The following is a 23111-nucleotide window of genomic DNA, read 5'->3' on the forward strand; positions in this document are numbered from 1 at the left end:
GTTGAATTTAAGAAGAAAATACAATCACTTCCACTAATACACACAAAATTTATGCCACCACTCCCTAAAAATCAAAAATTAAAGAAAAAAATGTGAAGAACAAGAGTCAGAGGTCTGAGGGTTTTCTTCTTTCCTTTGGAAGAGTCCATTTTCAAATCACAACAATCTGGTCCATGTGGAGGGTGAGCCAAATCTTTGTTGTTCATGGTGGGTCTCTTAATGCAAGGTGATGAAGAACCAGAGTAGCACTAAGAGCATTAGCACTACAACACAGACAATAACCCTTTCAGTGTAGTCATAGATTTCCTTTGTCAGTGTGAGGTGCTAGTGATGACCAGGAACATCAAGGAGAGCACAGGGATACTTTTGATGCTCTTAGTAATTTGTCATTCAATCAGGATCATCTATGGCAAAGTAGCTAAGAGATCATACACTTCTTTCCATGCAACTGATCTAATTAATAGCAAAGCTCTGCCTGTATTGCCCCTTACTCAGCATTCCTAGCACATTTACCAAAGGCTTGTCCTCTAAGAGTCATATCAGAGGAATGATATTTGTCCTTTTAGAGGTCTCTATATAAGGGCTAAATACAGACTTGGGGACAGTTAAATGGCTCAATGGACAGAATGCTGAGCCTGGCATCAAAAAAGACTCATCTTTCTGAATTCAAATTCAGCCTCAAATATTAGCTGGGTGACCATGGATAAATCACTTAATCCAGTTTGCCTCACTTTCCTCATTTGTAAAATGAGAAAGAAATGACAGACCTCTCTAGTCTCTTTGCCAAAAACAAAAACAAAACAAAACAAAAAAAAACCTCCCAAATAGGGTTATGAAGAGTCAGACAGGACTGAAATAACTGAACAACAATAAATACACATATGAGCATGCGCTACAAAAACGTTTAATGGGCTAAAAAAGGAGGGTCTCAGTAGTTCCACAAACTCAACTAAGATATTCTCTTTCTTCCAAATAAATGCCTGCCCACCAGTCACAGAGTGGTAGACACACACACCCCATTCTGTTAGAAACTGAGGCATCTCACAACAAACAATACTACCTCTTGATTCTTCCAGTGTTTTCTGTGTCATCTAAACTATTCCAGGGGCAAAGAAGCCTGCCAATTGAGGGAGAAACCAAACTATTTCTCCACTATATACAGAACTCTTGGAGGGGGTAAGCATTTGGGGACCAAGGCAGCTCTGTGTTGAGGCTAGAAACCTCTTGCCCTGATATGCAAGTTGGGAATAGGTTATTGAGAACCTCTTGGATTAGGTGGACACATGGCATGCCATGGACTGGCACAAGGAGCTCAAATAGGGCAGGAATAGTTGCTTTTTCCACAGGGGCATCATATAGCCTTTTCCCCAACATAACACCAATCTCTAAAATTAGCAAGATCCTAAGTCCGAAACTTATCAGATAAGTCTTCCTGGAGACTGGATACCAGACCAAAAGAACCCTTCTAGGATGATACTGATTTGTCACAGATAGGGGTTTTGTTTTTGTTATTTTTGGAAATTGGAACCTAATTTGGTCAATTAGATATATAACAATGCAACTTGACCATTAGCAAGGCTAAACTTCTTGCCCTGAGATGGGAGAATATTATTTTGCCAGTTGGGCACAGGTTGAGTGCCATATTGGTTTTGTCCATAGCTAGAGGTATCATGTGATCTTGTGCCCAACACAAGATTTTTAAAAATCTTTAAAAGTTCCCAGAGATCTCCTTTACAATCTCCACAAAAATCTTCCTTCTCCTTTAATTAAAACTATTTTTCGCTAAGTACCTGCTATCAAAAAAACAATGTTTAAAAGAAGGGATTATAGGGGTAAGTGGAAGAGATTTGTAATTTCATTGTTTGAGGAAGAGAATTCCCAGTGAAGAGAATTATCCAACCACAGCAAATCAGTACTTGATCTTCAACTTTTAGTCTTAAAGTTATTTGGGACACTGAGAGTTAAGTGATTTGTCCTGGGCCATATAACCATTATGACTCAAGAGACAGAACTTAAATATGTCTTTATCAGGCACTCAAGGAGCATTTATTAAGTACTTCTATACTATTGGTCATTGTGCCAGGTGATGTGGATACACAGATCAAAAATGAAATAGCATCCTACTTAGGGAAATATACATAGCTATACACACATACATACATACCTACATACATAAATACATACATATTTAAGCACATACTTAATAAAGCAAGAACCCCATTTGTTATCCCACCCAATTAAAAGCTTTGTTAAGTTAGAACACTTCTTGTTTATATTAGTTAAGCACAAGGGTCTGTACTTTTTCTCTTCCTCTTCCTCCATTTAGAGCCAAATCATGGTATGAGAGACTCATTCATATCACATATAAAAAAAGAAGGGAGCTATCTCAAACCCAAATAAGAGATTCTCAGGGCCTGGATTATCGCTGTTGGAGCAAACATGATCTTCCACATCACCTTTGAGGACAAAAGTAGAATTGAACTTTGTCAGAGAAGAGAACTGCCAAGAACTGTCTTAGAGTAGAACACACAGGATCAAGGAAGTCCTCAGAAAAGGTTAGTTCTTTTCCTCAGCTTCTCATAAGGCTACTATTTCTTTACCCAGATGCTTCCAATGAACTAAATTTGTTTCAACCACAGAGAAACCAGGGGCTAACAGAGGTAGACATAAATGTAAAATTAAGCAGAAATCCTGTGTGTTAGGAATTTTAACTGGGAGTTCTAAGTGTGACTGAGCTCAGAACTTTTTGTCTAAAATCCACTTCTTAAAGCTTATTGGAAGGGAATCAAATAAACCTTACGGACATTCTATTACACTGTAGACTTAAAATAAATTCATTATTGTAAAGGAAGATTAAAATAGGAAGAATAAATATAAGTAGTTAAATTATTTCCAAAATTTTGGTTTTAGGATACAAGCTGCTGGGGAGATTAGGAAAGACTTCACCTAGAGGTAGGCTTTAAGTTGTGTTTTGATGGAAGAGAAGAATCTGTGAAGTACAACTGTGCAGGGTTTACATTTCGAGAATGAGGGGTGACAAGTTCGGAGACAGATGAAATGACATATCTGAGGAATTGAGAGAAGGCTGATTGCAGAGTGCAGGAGTAATAGATATGGAGGTGAGTAAAAAAAGGTGGAGACAAGATCCTATCTAATAGGCATTAAAAAGCAAGCAGGGGAGTTTATATTTAATCTTGGAGGTAGTCAAGAGTCGCTAGAATTTATGGAGTGGTGGAAGGGCATAGTCAGTTCTATACTTAAGTAATATTCCTTTCTTTTAGAAATTTCTTCCTTTTGCTGCCACGCTGATCTCTCAAATCAGATATGGAGAACCTTTGTTATAAGTAAGAGTAACTATCCATTTGATTTCAGGCCTTGCATCTCCAAGTGTGCCTGTCCTTGAGGAAAGAGTTAGAGCAAATTCATTGGGAAGTGGGACTTTGATCTTCTGCTATGCCTAATCTTCAGTATTAGAAGGGAAGAATAGTGAAATGGAGCCTCCCCTAAGATCATTTGTTTTCCATCTCATCCTGGAGCCCAATATCCAGCTTCCTCTAAGAAGAGTGGCAATTTCTATCCAATATAAACATTCTCACCTGCTTATGCTTCACACATCACAGTGAGTTTATGACCCTTCAGGTCATTACCAACCCTGTTGCCCACAATTCTATTCCCATCCCTTAACTGCTGTCTCATTTTAAAGTTCTAACCAAATGCTACCTACTCCTTCCATTGTGCCCTCTGGAATGCCTATTCCACTAAATAACAAATTTCCCTTCATTTTTTTTGTTCCTATCTTTTTTTTCTTAATAATTATAATTTTTTATTGACAGAGCCCATGCCTGGGTAATTTTTTACAACATTATCCCTTGCACTCACTTCTGTTCCTACTTTTCCCCTCCTTCCCTCCACCCCCTTCCCTAAATGGCAAGCAGTCCTATACATGTTAAATATGTCACACTGTATCCTAGATACAATATATGTGTGCTGAACCGAAAAGTTCTCTTGTTGTACAGGGAGAATTGGATTCAGAAAGTAAAAATAACCCGGGAAGAAAAACCAAAATGCAAACAGTTTACATTTATTTCCCAGTGTCCTTTCTTTGGGTGTAGCTGCTTCTGTCCATCCTTGATCAATTGAAACTGAGTTAAGTCTCTTTGTCAAAGAAATCCACTTCCATCAGAATCCATCCTCATACAGTATCGAAGTATATAATGATCTCCTGGTTCTGCTCATTTCACTTAGCATCAGTTCATGTAAGTCTCACCAGTCCTCTCTGTATTCATCCTGCTGGTCATTTCTTACAGAACAATAATATTCCATAACATTCATATACCACAATTTACCCAACCATTCTCCAATTTATGGACATCCATTCATTTTCCAGTTTCTAGCCACTACAAACAGGGCTGCCACAAACATTTTGGCACATACAGAACCCTTTCCTTTCTTTAGTATCTCTGTGGGATATAAGCCCAGTAGTAGCACTGCTAGATCAAAGGGTATAAAGGGTATACACAGTTTGATGACTTTTTGGGCATAATTCCAGATTGCTCTCCAGAATGGTTGGATTCGCTCACCACTCCACCAACAATGCATCAGTGTCCCAGTTTTCCCACATCCCCTCCAACATTCATCATTATTTTTTCCTATCATCTTAGCCAGTCTGACAGGTGTGTAGTGGTATCTCAGAGTTGTCTTAATTTGCATTTCTCTTGACAAATAATGACTTGGAGCATCTTTTCATATGGCTAGAAATTTCCCTTCATTTTAAATCTTTTCCTCTCTTACTTCTTCAATCTTTTAGCTCTTAACTCTTTTACTTGGCTCTCCACAGTGACACATTCTCTCTGGCTGTACATGTGTTTATTTCCTTCAGCACACTGGTCAAGGGAAAAGAGTTGAACTATTTCTTGCTTCCCCATTGCTACCTCCAGGTTTTTCCCTTACAGGTATCAAATAGTAATCTTTTCTCCTTTAAGATTCATGCTATTTATATCTCTCACTGAATCAAAAGTCTAGTAGTTGTTGTTTATAGATTTCCAAATCATTCCCCTTCCTTCCTCCAATGAATTTGGTATATGACATTTCCTTAATCCATTTATTTCTCATTACTCACTCTTCTCACTGTTTGGCATTCAAAGAGTTTTATAACCCTAGTGCCTTCCTACCTTTCCAGTCATACATGTTCCAGTCCAAGACATGTGATCTTACATCTAACTCTCTACCATGTACCCTTTGTTTCAGTGACACTGTCTGTCTTAAAGTTTCAGGAACAAGATAGTCCATCTCTCAATTCCTGGCATTTTCTCACTGTCCCATGTGTTTGTTCTTCCTCTTTGTTTCTGCCTCTTGGCTACTCTAGCTTTCTTTTAGTTCCAGTTAAGATCCCATCTTCTTCAGAAAGTTTTCCCCAGCCCCTCTTAATGCTAGTGCCTTTCCTCTTTTGATTATTTCCTGTTTATCCTGTATCTAATTCTTTTGTTCTTCCCTCACATTAGATTCTGGGCTTCTTAAGGGGAGTAAATATCTTTTGCTTCCTTTTTTTTATCCCTATGCTTAGCATAATTCCTAACACATAGTAGGTATTAAATAAATGTTTATTGACTGACTTCCAACTGCTGGGTAGAGGATGAACTAAAATGAGAAAGTCTTAGATAGGAAGGTCAAATAAGAAGCCATTGTTATAATTAGGGCAACAGGAGATGGGGAACTGACTATAAAGTAGTAGCTGGGAGAGTAATGAACAGAATTCAAGAGGTGAGAGATATTGTAGAAGCAGAATGACCACATTTGATGATTCATTGGACATTTGGGGAAAACAAAAATGAAGAGTCAAGCATAATGCTGAGATAATGGATCTGGAAGAATGTTGGTAATTTTGAACATAAAGAAGTTTGGATAAGGGTTTGGTTTTGAGGAAAGATAATGAATTCTCTTTTGTACATGTGGAGTTTGAGATATTATGGTTTCTGGTTTCAAATGTCCAATAAGCAATTGGTGATTAAGCACCGAAACTTAGGAAAGAAATTACAGTGGTTGGTTAAACAGAAAAGGGCTTCTTAAACTTTTTCCATTTTGTGATCCTTATTCACCTAAGAAACATTTACATGACCCCCTCAGGTGCATAAGTATATAAAATAGGTACACAAATCAAATATTGATAATAAATTGTAATTTTGCAACCCATACATTCAGTTACAAGACCCCATTTGGGGTTGTGAGCCACAGTTTAAGAAGCTGGGAAGTAAATTACCTGTTTAGAGGTGATAAAATTGTGAGAGTAAATGAGGTCATCAAGAGACTATATGGAGAAAAGGATCAAAATAGAGTCTTTGGGATACCTACAGTTATAAGACAAGGCATAGAGTTATGACACATTAAAGAGACTGTGAAGGAATAGTCAACAGGTGGAGGAGGAATGGGAGAGAATAGTGTCATCAGAATTCATAGGGGATATAGGGTTGGGAGGTTGTCATTGGTGTCACATGCAGCAGAGAGGTCAAGAAAGATGACTGAAAAAACTGATAATGTGAGAACAAGACCCTAGACTGAATCTCAAAGTCTGTGATGTTTTATTGAAAGAGTGAGAGAGATTGAAGGACATAGCCATTGATTCTCAGGAGAAGCAGACATACTTCCCTCAGAAAAATGCATCATACAGAAGAAGGCCAGAGCAAGTTTTTCTAGGTTAATCTTCTCCCCATAACCTTTAATTGGCTATTCCTGGTATACCCTAAGAATGCCCTCTTCTCCACTATAGTGTGTGTAGATTTGTGTTATTGCTTTTTCTCTGTGCTATTCCTTCTCTCAGTCATTGACCCTGCACAGTTTAAGCCAGACTTCATTGATCAGAATTCTGGAGTCTAGTCAGTTTCTCTTTCTGAAAGCTCATTGGTCAGTGATACTTGTTATCTACATTACCTTGAAGCTTACAACATTTGTGGAAACCAAACTTTTTAGTATTGCCCACAGTAAGATTTGAGCAATTAAGAAATTGATAACTTCAGAAAGAGCAGATTCAATTCATTGAAATCAGAATATCAAAAGTTATGGAGTAAATTAAAGGAGAGCAAGTGGAGGCTGTTTCTCAGTGTTTACTGAGAAAGGGTGGAGACTATAGCTTGAAAGGATAGGCTCTTATGACAGTTGGAAATATTTTTAATAAAATTAAGATTAGTAGAGAAGGAACCAGTATATAGGATGAGATTTTAAATTACAATGAGAAGAGATGTTTGAGAATACAGATTGCTGGAGAAGAGAAGAGGAGACAGGATAAGATCAAAGGTGCATATAGTGGACTTAGCTTTGGCAAGGAGAAAGGCCATCTAATTATATTCTTCCTATCTTAGGGCAGCTATTTTATGATATAAATACTATTCCAGGTGGCATTCAAGAAGAAAACATCACAACTTGTATTTATATTTACTTTTATAAATAAATGAAAAGGAAATTAAGACTAATATTTAATTTGCAGACTGACCTTGGCGCATTCACTTAACATATTTTCAAAATACACAATATATTTTGAAGGATAAAAAAAGTGGAATTTTTACAATGCACTGGAGAGCTTATCGTCATTCATTTGTTAGTTTGTAGGATATTGCAATGTACTGTAGTTTAGATGTGGCTGATTGTATGCATTATTTTCAAATTCAGACAAATTGACATTTGTGAAATGGACAAATTAGTTTTAAAAATTCAGACAAAGAATTGACAGATTGAAGATAATAATATGAGCATCAAGTAATGGTAATTTACAATAAGGAAATGACAACTGATCTCTTTATTCTTCTTCAGCTTCTGAATTATGAGGCAAAAGCCATGATGCTGTAATCAGATATGAAAAAGAATTACAGAAATGCCCAAAATTACTAAGATTTTTTAAAAAACATGGATTTGTATTTACTTTCACTAAGGATGAACTTCGTTCTAGGTGTGTATTGTACCTTTAGTATGTTGACTAAATTTAAGACATAGCCCTTATGGTTACCAAGACACACAAAACTTAAGTTCAAAAAGTTTGCAAAAACCTTTGCAAAATTGGTAGATGGAATTGAAAAAATAAGTAATATGATTTAATTAAGCATAACCAGTTATATATTTTTTATGTTTGAGTCTATGTGTGTACCCAGCTTGTTGAAGACTTGTTCTGAATTCAGCTAGATGTTAACTTATACAATAGATATACCAAATTCATGAAGCCTTTGTTTCTACCAACATTTCTTGAAGTTGTCTTTTCCCCTTCTTCCCCCCTTTTCATTCACATAGCTGTTTACTTGGTCTTCCTTTTTCAAATCTGTGGATTTTTTTGAGGAATACTTTCCTTTTCCTCCCCCCCCCCCAATTTTCTTGTGTCTCTTACACATATACTTAAACAATGTGCATGTATTCTTCCCAGCTAAACTTCTCAAGTGCAGGGACTATTTCGCTTTGTCTTCATATATATGTACAAGAGTATATTGTAGTAAGCTATTAAAAGATCTTGTTGATTGACCACTGAACTCTACTCAGTGTTCTTCCCGCTCTGTCACCTATATAACTTATATTCTATTGGCCTTGTCCTAGAGAACTCAGGATTACCTCTATGCCAAGAAGAGGCACTGAATAGGGCTGCACTGGAAGATATTCCTAGAAATTTCATATAATTTGACAAAGATTTAATAAGGACCACTTGGGGAGAAAATAGGCCTATATTTCAAGAGGTCTAAAGATTTTAGAGAAAATGAAGAGAATCCTTTTGAAGGAGGAATAGTATATAATTGGGCAGAGAGGGCTGGTGAAAAAAAAGGCAGGGAGAAAAGTGAGGTTGCTGTTTCAAAGTTTTATTACAATGATGTTTCTGAACTATAATAAGATCTTTCATTACAAGTTCAGTCTTTCTCATTCATTTGTTTTGTGCTTTGCTTCCTCTTTTACTAATTGCCTGCACAATAGCCTTTTAGCTAGGAAGTTTGTGTCATTTTTGACCAATTTGTTATTGTCTTCCTCTTTTCCCCAAATGCCCCCTAGAATCTATTACTTTGGTACAATTTTAGAATAAAAAATAGGTAGGGTCTATTGAGAAATACTAGAACAGTTCATTGTTATTTGAATCACCCAACTAGCACCAGTCATTTCTTGTGAAAAGTTATCAATTAAGGTTTTCATTTGTGAAATGTTCCTACATGGCATATAAGAATTAAATATCTGAAGTAGACTACTGAAAATCTCTTGTTAAAAAATTTTTAAATTTTTTTTGATTATTATTTTAACTTCATCAGTATGTCTCCTACTTCTTTTAGTTGTAAATGTAGATTTTAAAGAATATAGATTGTAGAGAGCTAGCAAGGTTAGTACTCAAAGGAGAATTCCTCTATAAGAAATTATTTTATAGAAATATAGGGCATATAGAAAATATGCTCCACAAGACATCCTTTATTTCATACCTAACATAACAATTTCTCTTGATCAGCAATGACCAAATAACACATATCTACTACTACATTTGTAGTTCTCTGTAAGAAAATCCTAAATCTCTGTCAACTTATCAAACATAACTTCTTCATTATTAGTGGTTCATTTGAATAAAAAGTTAATTTAGCTTTTAATTTTTGTTTATTGTTAATACTAATATTGTTATTATATATGATAATAATAAAATTGTTAATTTTAAGATGAAAAGTGTCATCTAGTATTATGAAAGTCACAGTATCCAATTTAAGTGCTTTAGTGTTGTGTAATGGTAACCTTGGACCTGGAAGACTGTCAGTGTACTCCAATCTCACGTATATCCTATGAAGCTGAAAGAACTTAAGGCATGGAGCCAGTGATAGGTCCTCACTGTCAACTAGGGTAACTTTGTCAGATGGATTCATTATCAGATTAGTCACATGATGATGTACTTTTTAGTCACAGGTCTTTTCAAAAATTATCTAGTAAATTGTAGGGAAGTTTCAGTCTGCATCAGTAAGCATGTACTTTATACCAATGATGTTCTGGGATTTTAAAATGTCATGAAGACTTAGGTTAAGAGGAAGTCTCATACAAAGTTTGGCCAATTTGTTTTTCCACTTATACAAACAATTTAGTATAAAGATGGAGTCAAAAAACCTGATCTCAAATCCCTCTCTACTACTTGTTTGTTTTTAGGAACTTAATTATGAACCCTAAATCTTTTTACATCAGTTTCCTATAAATTTTATTTCTTTGCCTGAAAACTGCCTGTTTATTTGACATTTATTGGGAAATAATTTGTTTCTTATAAATTTGCTTCAATTCTTCATATATCTGAGAATTGAAGCCTTTTATTGGAGAAATTTGTTCTTAGATTTTACACACACACACACACACACACACACACACACACACACACACAAACACATATGTATTTATGTATACACACACAGACACACAGAAATTTATATAGCATCCAAATTCTTAAAGGAAAAATTAAATGAGTTACAAGAATAAACAGAGTGACTTCTACTTTCCTCTCTTAGATAAAGGAAAGTAATCAAAACTTTAAGCAAAAAGTTAAGGAAATTAATAGAATTTTTTAAAAGTTAGATATGATCTTTGGAGAAAACTGAATGGAAATAGAAAGGAATATATCCTATTTTTAGCTTCTTTACATGGCATCTTGATAATAATTGACCATATATTGTGTAAAACCTCACAACCAAGTGCAGAAAAGCAGAAATATTAAATTCATTTTTTTCAGGTCATAATGCAATAAAATTATAATCAATAAAGAATCATGGAAAAATATTTTAGATAATTTCATTTCCAATTAATTTTTAATCTTAAAGAATGAGTGGATCAAAAAAATAAATCACAAACACAATAATTTCATTAAAGAGAATGACAACTAGGAGATAACATTCGATATTAATGGAATTCAACCAAAGCAGTATGTAAGGGAAAATTTATATCTCCAAACACTTGTTGCAATAAAATAGAAAAAGAACAGATAAATAAATTGGGTATGAAACAAAATTTAAAAAAAAACTAGAAAAGAAAGAACATATTAAAAATCCCCAATTAAACACTAAATTAGAAATCTTGAAAATTAAAGGAAAGAAAAATTCCTTTTTTCCCAGTTTGCTCATGGTATCTCTATGTCTAAATCATGCACTCAGTTTGATATTATCTTGGGAAACAGTAAAAAATATTATGCCATACCTAATTTCTGCCAAATTGCTTTCCAATTTTTGTTAGATAGTTTGTTCTTGTTCCAAATGCTTGGGTATTTTGGCTTATCAGACACTAAATTACTGTAGTTATTTACTGCTGTGTGTTATATACCTAATCTATTCCATTGATCTACCACTCTGTCTCTTGGTGAGTAACAGATTGTTTTGATGATCAACATTTTTAAATAAATTTTGAGATTTGGTACTGGTAGAGCACCTTCATATACTTTTTTTCTTTATTGATTCCCTTGATATTCATTCTTTTTTGTTCTTCCAGATTATTTGTTAACTGTTCTTTTTTGGCTCTATAAAATAACTTTTTAGCAGTTTGAATGGTATGGTACTGAATAAGCAAATAAATTTAATTGCAATTGCCATTTTCAATATATTGGTTCAGCCTACCCATTATTAAATTAATATTTCCCTAATTGTTTAGAGATGACTTGTTTGGAATGTTTTGTAATTGTGTTCATAGAGTTCCTAGATTTATCTTGGCAGGTAGACTACGACTACCAAGTATTTTATATTGTGTGCATTTATTTTATATAATTTCTCTTTCTGTTTCTTGCTGCTGGACTTTATTGGTAATATATAGAAATGCTGATGATTTATGTAGATATATTTTATATCCTGCAACTTTGCTGAAGTTGCTAATTATTTCAACTAGTATTTTAATTCATTCTCCAGGATTCTGCAACTATATCATCATGTTGTCTACAAAAATATAATTATAGTTTTGCTTCCTCACTGCTTAGTCTAATTCCTTCTATTTCTTTTTCTTCTTTTATTGCTGTAATTGGCATTTTTAGTAAAATATCGGATAATAATGGGCATCCTTTCTTCACCACTAATCTCATTTGAAAAGCTTCTAGCTTATCCCTATTACAATTAATGTTTGCAGATAGTTTTAAATAGTTACACCTTATCAATTTAAGGAAAGTTTCATTGATTCTCATTCTTTCTCCTATTTTCCCTCTAAAGTGTTGTATTTTTTTGAAAAAAATATTTTTATTACCTGTTATTTTTGTATCTGTTATATGGTTTTTGTTGGGTTTTGTAATTGATGTCAGGTATGCTGATAATTTTCCTCATTTTGAACTAGCCCTGCATTCCTGGCATATGTAAATCCTACCTGTTCATAATTTATGATATTTTTGATATATTGCTCCAAGTTAGTATGTTAGTATTTTATTTAAATTTTTGCATCAAAATTCATTAGGAAAATTGATCTGTAGTTTTCTTTCTCATTTTTCTGCTTATGGTTTAGACATCAGCATTATTTTTTGTGATAAAATTAATTTAGTAGTATTCTTATTTTTCATATAGTTTGTTTTGGAATTAATTAATTGAACTTTAAATGTTTGATAGAATTCACTTGGAAAAATGGATAATAAGTCACTGGTCATTGATATTTGTAATCTATCATTAATGTTACATGGGATTTACATTAGTGTTACATGGGGATTTTTTTCTTAGAGAGCTTCTTAATGGCTTGTTCAATTTCTTTTTCCAAAGTAGTTATTTAAGTATTCTATATAATCTCTGCAGTTTATATTTTTATGAATATTCATTTTATTTAGATCATTAGATTTAATGTCATATAATTTGGCAAAATAGCTTCTAATAATTGCTTTAATATCTTCATTGGTAGTAAGTTCACTGTTTTCATTTTTCATACTGATAATTTTTTTTAATCAAACTAACTAATGGTTTACCTTTTTTATTTTTTCCTCCCATAAAATAAGCTCTTGTTTTTATTAATATTAATTCCATGTTTTTCTTCCAATATTATTAAATCTCTCCTTTAATTTTTAAGGAATTATTTTCTTAGTGAACTTTTTTTTTTTTTTTAACTTTTTGGCTAATTCTAATTTGTAATGAGTTCTTTTTTTCTTGATTTTCCATGTAACCAATTTTATTTTTTATGGGGTTCTTCTCTTCAGTGTCCTGCCCCCCTTTTTTTGCCCCTTTTATCATTTTTTTTCAATGTGTGTGTGTGTGTGTGTGTGTGTGTGTGTGTGTGTGTGTAGCTTCTTTTTCCAAACTATTGGCTCTTTTCATAATTTTTTTGCATCACTCCCTTCTTTTTCCATTTTTTCCTTTACCTTTCTTATTTGATTTTTAAAATCTTTTCTTTTAGTTCTTTTAAGAATGGGGGAACTGGTTTGTAGCCAGTGTACATTTTTCTTTGAAGTTTTGCATATAGTTGTTTTGACTTCATTATCTTTTTCTGAGTTTGTGTCTAGATTTTTCTAGTCACTATAGTAAGTTTCTTTGATCATGTTCTTTTTTGTTAATTACACATTTTTCCAGCCTATTTCTTTACTTTTAACTTTTAAGCAAAGTTGGGATTTGCTTTCAGGATGAAGGAGACGAAAGTTTCAGGGTTTTTTGCTGTTGTTTTCAGAGCTTCTTCTGGAGATCTGTAAGGTTTTGATTCTTCTAAGATGTTATGATATAAGTAGAAGTGTGGTCACTGCTCTCCCAGCCTGTACCCTGGGTTGTGAGTGATCACAAGCGTTTTTCTGTGCCCTGAAACTGTGATCGGGGTCCCTGCTCCACTGTGGCCACAAGTCTTATTACTCCTTATTTCCCTGAAAAGATAACTCAGGTTCCTATGGCCTCTGTGGCCACATACTACTGCCTCTTTCTGCCTTGAACCTGAAATCAGAGGCCCTATTATCTTGGGAGTAATCACAAATACTTTTCTCCATTCTGCAACTGTAATTAGGTTCTCTGCTTGAAAGAGCCTGTGTGCCTACAGAGTCCCCTGTAAATATCCCTCTGACTAGTTGTCTTACCCACTTACTTTCTGTGGACTAAGCTCCTAAAGTTGCTGCTGCCATTGATAAAGCTGCTTTTTAATCTTTTATTGAATTTTCTCGCCATGACCTGTGCTACTCTATGTTCCGAGCCACCACCATTCTGCTCACCTAAGTTTTCTTATGCTAAAAAATTGTTGCACCCTAACCTTTTGTTAGTTTTGCTGCTCTAAATTTGATTTGAATCATTATCTTAAACTTGTTTGGAGGGGGATTTGGAAGAGTTCAGGTGAATTCATGCCTTTGCTCTGCCATCTCGGTTCTGTTCCTGTTTATTCATTTTTTTAACTACGTTCTGCTGTCAGATATCACCTTAGGACCAGTGTCTTCATACTTCTGAAGGAAAGGTCTGGAATAGTCCTGCTACTCCTTTTTTTGGAATGCTGTATTATTCTAGGATCTTGATAGCTCAGACTGAGAAGCTACAGTGCTCCCAAAGTGGACTGATCCAGGATAAAAGTTTTGGTTGTTATGCCTCTGATCTAAGCTTTGCAAGTTTCTGATCTTCATTCATTATGAGTTATGATAGATTGTGCAAGAATAAGCCATTTATCAATTAGGTAGAAAGCTCTGCTGGTTTACAGTAACAGAATTGCAGACTCCCCTTTGATCTGGGATACCTCCTCTGTTTATTCTTCTGCAGACTTCAAATTGATAAACACGCTGAAATGGAAAACCTGCTCTGCTCCTGACATCCAAGCCATACTGATTTTTATTACTTTTGAACCTATGGCTTTTCCAATACACAACCGAGAGTACCACCATTCCTTACTCTAGATGCTACACCTGTATACAAGTCATCTTTCTTAGTCTGGCCTAGATTTGTGACCTACCTTTGGGAAGGGCATGAAAAAGTTGACAGTTTTGGCACCTGTTCCCATCCTATAGTACTCTGATATGAGTAGTGTGTTGTCTTTAGTGTGTAGTCTCTGCCTGGGTTAGAGTGTTTCTGGGTGGCTCCTGGCAGATCCTATTCTCACTCTCTGTGCTGACCTAGGCTTGAAAAAGGATTCATTATGGTCTTTTCTTGGATTTTTCAATTAGGACTTGGTCTACTCTGTTTTCTATATCTTTTTTCAGTCATTTTGGGGTGGGAAGAAGTGAGAAGCTTGATGTACTTCATCCTGCTACTCTAACATCATTGAAAAGGGAAATCTCAGTAAGTTGAAATCTATAAAATATTTTGAATTGAAGTTTTGATGGAGAGAAACAGAGAAACAAATCACTTCTTTATTGATATATTTAAAATTGGGTCATCCCATCTCAATTTGTGGGAAGAAGAAAGACAGAAAGAGAGAAATCCTAACAACAGTTTCTCTCTTAACCTGAGATAGGAAAAATGAAGGTTATGTACTAAAGAAGCCAGGTACGCAGTGAATTTATCTTGTTTGCTAACTTTGTTCAGATGATCAGGATTAGCTGTTCATATAATTAAGCGTATTTAAGATTAGAATTATGGGATTCTAGTTTACTGTTTTTCAGCACGTTAAAGTTGTGTTGGTTTTTTTTTTTAATTGACCTTTTGTTTTCCTTAGGAAAAAGAAAAGAGGAATTTTTGCTTTTATAGGTCTACTATGCCAAATATAGGGATATGAATAATAGAAGTAATTACTATTTGGTTTATATTATAATTGTGTAGGACACTTAATACTTGTGGGCCTTTAATGACTTTTTTCTATCCTCTCTCCATTAAATCAAATTTGGGATTTGGGAAATGTAATGTTTTGTATAAGGAACCATAAGGAAACCAGCTGGGGTCATTGGATTGTTAGGTGAAAGAAATATATAGTGTTAGTAGACTGAAAGGGGGCAAAGCTATGAAGGACATTGACTACCACACATAACTTTATTTTGGGGCCCAGAGGTGATAGTCACTGGAATATATTGAGTGGGATTGGTGGTGATGTTTTTAGGAAAATTACTTTGACAGCTGAGTGCAGGGAGTGGGAAGAGGTTTGTGGCAGGTGGACCAATCTATTATAATATTTCAGGTGGGAGGTATTAGGGGTCTTCATAAGAGTGGTATTGGTGTTAGAATAGAAAGGGGCATACACTGGGAGATGTTAGTTACAAAGGTAAAATGAATAGGTTTTGACAAATGATGGTTATGGGAGGTTAGAGAATGAGCAGTTGAAGATAACATGCAGATTGTAAGTCTGTGACTGAGAAGATAATAGTGATATTTTCAGCAGAAATAAGACAAGAAAAGGCAAGGGTTGGTGGGAAAAAATGAATTTAACTCTGGATATGTTGAGTATGAGAGGTGTATGGAAAATCCAGTTTGAGATATTCAATAGGGAGTTGGTGATGTGAGCCTGGAGTTGAGCAGAGGGGTTAGAGCTGGACAAGTAGATTTGAGAGTTATCAGCATAGAGTTGACAACTAAACCATGGTAGCATATGAGATCACCAAGTACAAAAAGAGGGCCCACGAAAGCCTTGCAGGACATTTGCAATATTAACTAAGGGGCCTGATGAAGTCAGCCAAAAAAAATTAAAGAATGGTCACTTAGGTAGGAGGGAGAACCAGGAGAGGGTATGAGGTCAAGATATTGTAAGTAATTTGCCTGAGGTCACATAAGTTATTAAAAAACAGAACCAGGATTTCAGGTAAAAAATGAACTATAGAAAAGCTAAAGAAATGAATATTTTCCCTTTTACTCACCTTTTTTAAAAATAAGGCAAGGTAAATAAGCATTTATTCTGAAGATCTTAAATTGGGATTGCTTAGAATTATTAAGTTCAAATTTATGTTTATTAACGAAGGATAACTATTTTAGTATTTTACAAAACATTATTTTTCAGTATGAATAGTTTGTCTCTAAAATATTTACCTTTTATAATTAAAAACAGATGTTTGCAAAAAATTATCTTATGTCAGATGCATATTATTGTTGGAAGAAATGTAGAAATATCTTGTCACTTACTTCAACTTCCTATCTAAAACCTGAATTTCCTCTATAATTACTTGTGCAAGTGGTCATACATACTTCATTTTAATACCTTTTATGATGGGGTACTCCTTCCTACTTCCCTCATTAGTACTCCTCCCCACCATCATTCCATATTTGGATGACTAATTTTAGGATAGCTCAATTTTTTGACACAATTATACAAAATCACCTTCTCTCCTTGCCAGCTACACATATTAATCCTAATTCTCCATTCCAGAAATAAGCCTAATTAATTATTCATTATATAAGTATAAATAATTATTCATGACAATCTTTTAGATATTTAAAGACTATTATCATGTCTCTTCCTTTAGTTTATATAATAAAATAAAAATATTTTCAAAACTGCTTTCCTTTCATGGTGCTTTCATTGAACTTCCTCTTCTGTCCATTAACTTTTTTTTTTTTTTTTGCAATAACCTTTTAGAGTGGGGATATCACTATTATTACTGTTCTTTCTCTCTGACACCTGTCCTCTATTCCCACTATCTTGAGAGTAAGGTGGTAGAAAAAGAAGTAATCTTAAAACAAATAAGCATAGTGAAGAAAAGAAATTGATTGTTTTCTTTTTTAATTCTTGCAAACTAACTACCTCCAATTCATTTAGTTGAATCTTATTTGGCATGATTGTGAGACCCTTCCTTACGCTAGTTGCCCTCTTTTGTATGTTCTACATATAATCACTATCTTTCCTAAAATATGGCATCCAGAACCAAATAATACACTCCAAATTAAGTCTAACCAGAACATAATATAATACATTTTCACTTCTATCTGGACACTGCTTTTCTTAATATGTACTACTGTAAATCTTATCTGAACAAGAATCCTATGTACAGTATTCATGACAAGTATACATGCAACCTTTGCTGGAAGATTTTTAGTGAAAAGAACTTCATTACTTCCTAAGGCAAGTTATTCAATTATATTGAAATATAGTGATCAAAATGTAAGAAAAAATAAACAGACCTGAAGTTAAGAACATTTGTATTTGATGAAAATAATAGAGAAAGTTATTTGCTATGTATAGTCTAATGATTAAAAAAAGTTTATAGCCCTTGGACTTTAAAAAATTTTCCATTATATTCCATGACTAAAAAAATAGCTTGGAAGCAGATATCTCCCATGTCCAAGTCCAGATCATTAAATTAAAAAAAAAATCATTAAATTAAATTTCAATATAAATCACACTTACTAATAATTTTTAATAATAATTAATAATTATGTACTAGGTAATGTGGTGAATAATACTTCTATGTTTTCATTTTCATTTATTCTATGTTATAAATTCCTATTATATTTCTGGGGTATATATAGACATGTGCATATATATATTTACACACACACACACACACACACACACACACACACACACACACATATATATATATATATACACACACACACATGTATTTATATATCATTTATTTCCATTAATAATTAAGTACTTTGCATAATTTTTATATATTGAGTATTTTTCAAAAAGAGACAAAATATAATTTTCCTTGAAATTTAAGGAGAGGTAAATAATTTTCCTTGAAAATGTTTTGAAGTTTTATTCTATTCTTAGGAGATAGGTCTTGGTACTTAAGAGATTTGATAGAATCTGACTACTGTGAGAAATGCTTATGCTGAAAATAGGAATAACATCTTTCTTTATAGTCCTTTTGTTTTTAAATTTAGGGATTTGGTTTCTCATGACCAAAATCACTTTGAAAACGAAAATTTTAGTCTGGAAAATGTATATTATTAATATGTAGAAGACTGAAACTTAGATCTTTCCTCATTGCCAGAGAGCATCCAGTGTGTTATTGCCACTTGTATAGTAAAGCAATAAAGTTCAGAATTTTAAAAATTTGTAATGTGAGCAAAGTATATTAAAATTACCTGTCTCCTAAAATGGCATTTAATGTTACTTATTGCCTCCTGCCTAAAGTGCTGTAACTACTGGTTGATCTGCTGCCTCTATTTAGTGGTCAAATTTATTTTCTAAAAACTAATCGATGTCATCTCCTTATTTAATTAACTTCAGTGGCTCTTTGGGCAGCTTGGTTGTGCAGTGAGTAGATAGAGTGGCTGAGTCAGGAAGACTGATTTGTCTTCTTGAGTTTAAATCTGACAGTTATGTTATCCCGGACAAGTCACTTAATCCCATTTGCCTCTGTTTGTTCATCTGTAAATGAGCTGGAGAAGGAAAAGGCAAATAACTCCAGTGTTTTATCCAAGAAAACCCCAAAGAATCTAACATGAGGGAACTATAACAAGTAGTTCCTTGTTTATTGAATCAAATATAAAATCGCCTTTGGCTTATAAAGCCCTGCATAACCTGATTCCCCTATCCTTCATCTTTCCAGTCTTCTTATACCTTAAACCTTCTCTCCATCCTCTCTACTCCAGTCTCTCTTTCCAAACCTTCAACCTGGAACTCTACAGTCTCTAACAAGACAATCTTCCTGATTGAGCATTTCCACTGGCTGCCTATCATGCCTGGATTTCATTTTATCATTATCTCTGCCTCTTGATTTTATTCAAGTCTCAACTAAAGTTTTCTTTTCTCCAATGTAGTACCTTCCCTCTATTGGTTATCTCCAGTAATAAATATTTAATAAATAAATACTAGTTGCCTAATTGATCTCCTAATTAATGGTCTTGCCTTAATTTTTTCCCCACTTCAATTTGTTTTTTTTTTTTGTTTTGTTTTGTTTTTTTTCTTAGTGATTTTCCTTGAAAGCCCAGATATGACCATTTCATTCCCATACTCAGTCAATTCTAACGGTTCCTATTTGCCTCTTAAGATCAAATATAAACTCATTTTGCTTTTAAAGGTATTTATAACCTTATTTTATCAAACTCATTGTTGATTATTTGCCTTCCAACATTTCACAGTTCAGCCAAATGTTCTGAAATGGTCTTCCTATCTCCATGTCTGTGCAAGGAGGAGAATGTACTGTCTCTCTTTATCTTTGTTTTATAGATTTTTTTTTGGTTCTTCAAGATTCAGCTCAAGCACCTCATTTTAAATGAAATCTTTCCAAATCATCACAACTATCTATTATTCTATGTGTGCCTAACTGTCTCAATTTATCTAATTTCCCATTTGTCTACACACACACACACACATACACACACACACACACACATACACACACACACACACACACACACACACACACACACACTACAATTCTGTTTTTTTTGTAATCCTTGTTTTTTTTTTTTTAATTTCATGCATTTGAAAATATTCTGAAACATCATTCATAGGCATTTTCCCACAAAAATATCAGCATAGCACGTTCTTTACTCTGGCTATTACAAATAGCCAGAACTTGGGAAGAAGTTGAAATAGAAATATTATGCTTTTATTAAAAATGCCCATAAGAACTTAAAAGTTTTCCATTAAAATGTGAATGAGCACACTAGTGTTATAATTCTTCTACTCTCCCCAACCCTATTCAGAAAAGAAAGGAAGTTCATACTATCAGTCACGTTTTTTGTTCTTTAAATTTTATTATTAATTCAAGTTAATAAGCACTAATGTTTTTCTCCCTGCTCTCTTGCCCAGTTGAATAATTCCAGCAAAAAAAGAATAAAATCTTCATTACAAATAGTCAAATGAAGCAAATTCCCTTCTCAGCTATGTCCAAAAAATATATTTTATGCAGTATTTTTTAAACAATCACTTCTTGACAATGTCTGTCCTCTAGTATACTAGTTCATCAAAATTTCATTACTTAAGAGTCTAAATGCTTTCAAAGCTTTTCTTTATAATGTTATCATTGTATATATTGGATCCTTGGTTCTGCTCACTTCACTCTGCATTAGTTCATCAACTTTCCCCTTTTCCTCTGAAACTTCTCATTACTTAATTATGATGGAATAATATTCTAGTAATCTATATATTATAATTTCTTTAGTGATTCTTCAATTGGTAGGGACTTTTTAATTTTCATTTTTTCCTAGTATGAAGTGAGTTGTTGCAAACATTTTTGACTTTTTCCCTTTTCTTTGGTCTCTTTGGGGTATATGCTTAGTAATGTTAGACTAGTTTAGTGACTTTTGGGACATAGTTCCAAATTGCTTTCCAGAATGGCTGAGCCAATACAAAGCCCTACCATCTGCCTGTTCATGAGCCTGTTTTTCCATATGACTTCTAATATTTGTCATATTCCTCTTTTGTCATCATTGTCAATTTGATAGGTGTGAAATAGATCCTCACAGTTGTTTTAATTTGAATTTCTCTGATTTTTATTAAAATCTCTGTATAGACCAAGTTATTGAAATTTTTGAAATTTCTTTATACTCAGAAAAATGGAGATTAAATAGCTAATCAATAAGTATTTATTAAGCATTCAATGTGAGCCAAGTACTATGATAGATGAATAGTATGAAAATACAACAAGGTTATTGAACATAATATAATATTATGAGTATATAATGTAAAGAAAATAAAATATAAATACAGAGTAGTAGCTAGGGAGAGAAGGAATTGACATTTGGGGATAGCAGAAAAGAAATTCTTTAAAAATGCCCATTCATATATTTTGATCATTTATTAATGGGAAAAGCTCTTTGTCAGAGAAATTTGCTTTACATATTTCTCCTCCTCCAATTCTAAAGAACTTGTTATTAAAAAAATGTTATCCATCTTCAGAGAAGTGAAAAAAAAACCCTGAAGAATTATGAATGCAGATTGATTCTTAAAAAACTTTTTTCATTGCTTAATTTTGTTTGTGTTTTCTTTTGCAATGTGGCTAATATGGAAATATATTTGGCATGCTCTCATATGCATTATTGGGCTAGGGCAGGGGAGAATACTTGATTATCAGGTTTGTTTCTGAATTTTGTGGGCCTATTCCCTTCTTGTAATGGTTCTATTTCTTAACCAGTACTAAAGTCCTTTCAGTGTTTACTGCTTGGATGTATAGTTTGTGAAACGGTGCTACTTGATTCTTCCTTTTTCTACCTTTTTCCTCCATTATTGTCTCAAGGATTATCTTGAGAAGTTTTTCCTTATTCAGATGGCTTTGGTGATTATTTGTCTAGTTCTACAAAACAATCCTTTGGTAGTTTGATTGGTATAGTATCAAATAAATTATTTGGAAAGTATTAGCTTTTTTATGAGATTATGATTTATTGTCAATGAGCAATGAAATTCCCCTCCCCCCCCCCATTTATTTCTCCATTTGGATTTGTATTGTTCCTGAGAGTGGCTTGGTAAACTCACAGATTTATTTCATACAATTTGCAGTTATTTTGAATGTAAACTCTTTCTCTTTCTACTGGGCTTTATTTACATGTAAGATTACTAATAATGTAGGTAGATTTATTTTATATTTCATATCTTTTGTTAAATTTTTTAGTTGTGTGAGTATATTTTAATTGATTTTTATGTTCTCTAAGTAAATCATTTCCATCTATATAAAAAAAAGATAATTTTGTTTTCTTTGCTTCTTCTTAGTCCATCTTCCCTTTTTTTCTTTTTGCTGTAGTTAACATTTCTAACACAATGATAGTTTTGATAATGTGCATCTTTCATTTTTTACTTCTAATATTACTTTAAAAGTCTTAAACTTTATTAATTACCACATTATGCAAAATTGCACAGTAAATCCACAGCTTTATGGGCACAATTCTTAAAAACTTGTATCACTTACAAGGGTAAAAAATACTCAATTATATCCCACTCTTCATGATTCTAGTTGGGGTTATCTCTGGCAAAAATAGTAGAATGGTTTGCTATTTTCTTATCTATTTCATTTTACAGACTAGGAACCAAGGCAAACAGAATTAAGTGCTTCTTTAGGATCATACAGATACTAAATGTCTGAGGCCAGGTTTAAACTCAAATATTTAAATAGACATGGTACTCTATCCACAGCTAATCTAAAGGAAAAAAAAAGATTAGAGACTAAAACAATTTAATCACTGTTATAGATGTTAAATGGTCAAGTAATACAAAAACAGAACAGTAAATAAGTGTAGACGCCTTCATTTAATATATCATTTCTTTTAGAATATAAATAACTCTTCTCTACTTTGTCCCTCATGATTATTTTTGTTTATCTTTTTGTTTCTCCTAAGTCCTGTGATTTTACTTCAGAATTTCTGTGAATCAGGCATTTTTATCAGGCATTCTTGGAAGTCCTTTATTTCCTTTTAAAC

The 23111-nt window shown here is 33.5% G+C and overlaps 1 protein-coding gene across 5 annotated transcripts in view; it reads left to right on the forward strand.

Moving 5' to 3' along the window:
• The window catches only part of AKT3 (AKT serine/threonine kinase 3), a 406801-nt gene that overhangs the window by 203567 nt on the left and 180123 nt on the right, over nt 1-23111 (forward strand). The window contains exon 2 of one of the 5 annotated variants that reach the window (XM_051993499.1): nt 2327-2555. The exons of the other annotated variants lie outside the window; for them this stretch is intronic. The gene's annotated coding sequence lies outside the window, so the exon portion shown is untranslated. The remainder of the gene's footprint in view (nt 1-2326; nt 2556-23111) is intronic. 5 annotated transcript variants of the gene reach the window in all.

This window comes from Antechinus flavipes, chromosome 4 (genome assembly GCF_016432865.1).
Source record: "Antechinus flavipes isolate AdamAnt ecotype Samford, QLD, Australia chromosome 4, AdamAnt_v2, whole genome shotgun sequence".
NCBI classification, from domain to species: domain Eukaryota; kingdom Metazoa; phylum Chordata; class Mammalia; order Dasyuromorphia; family Dasyuridae; genus Antechinus; species Antechinus flavipes.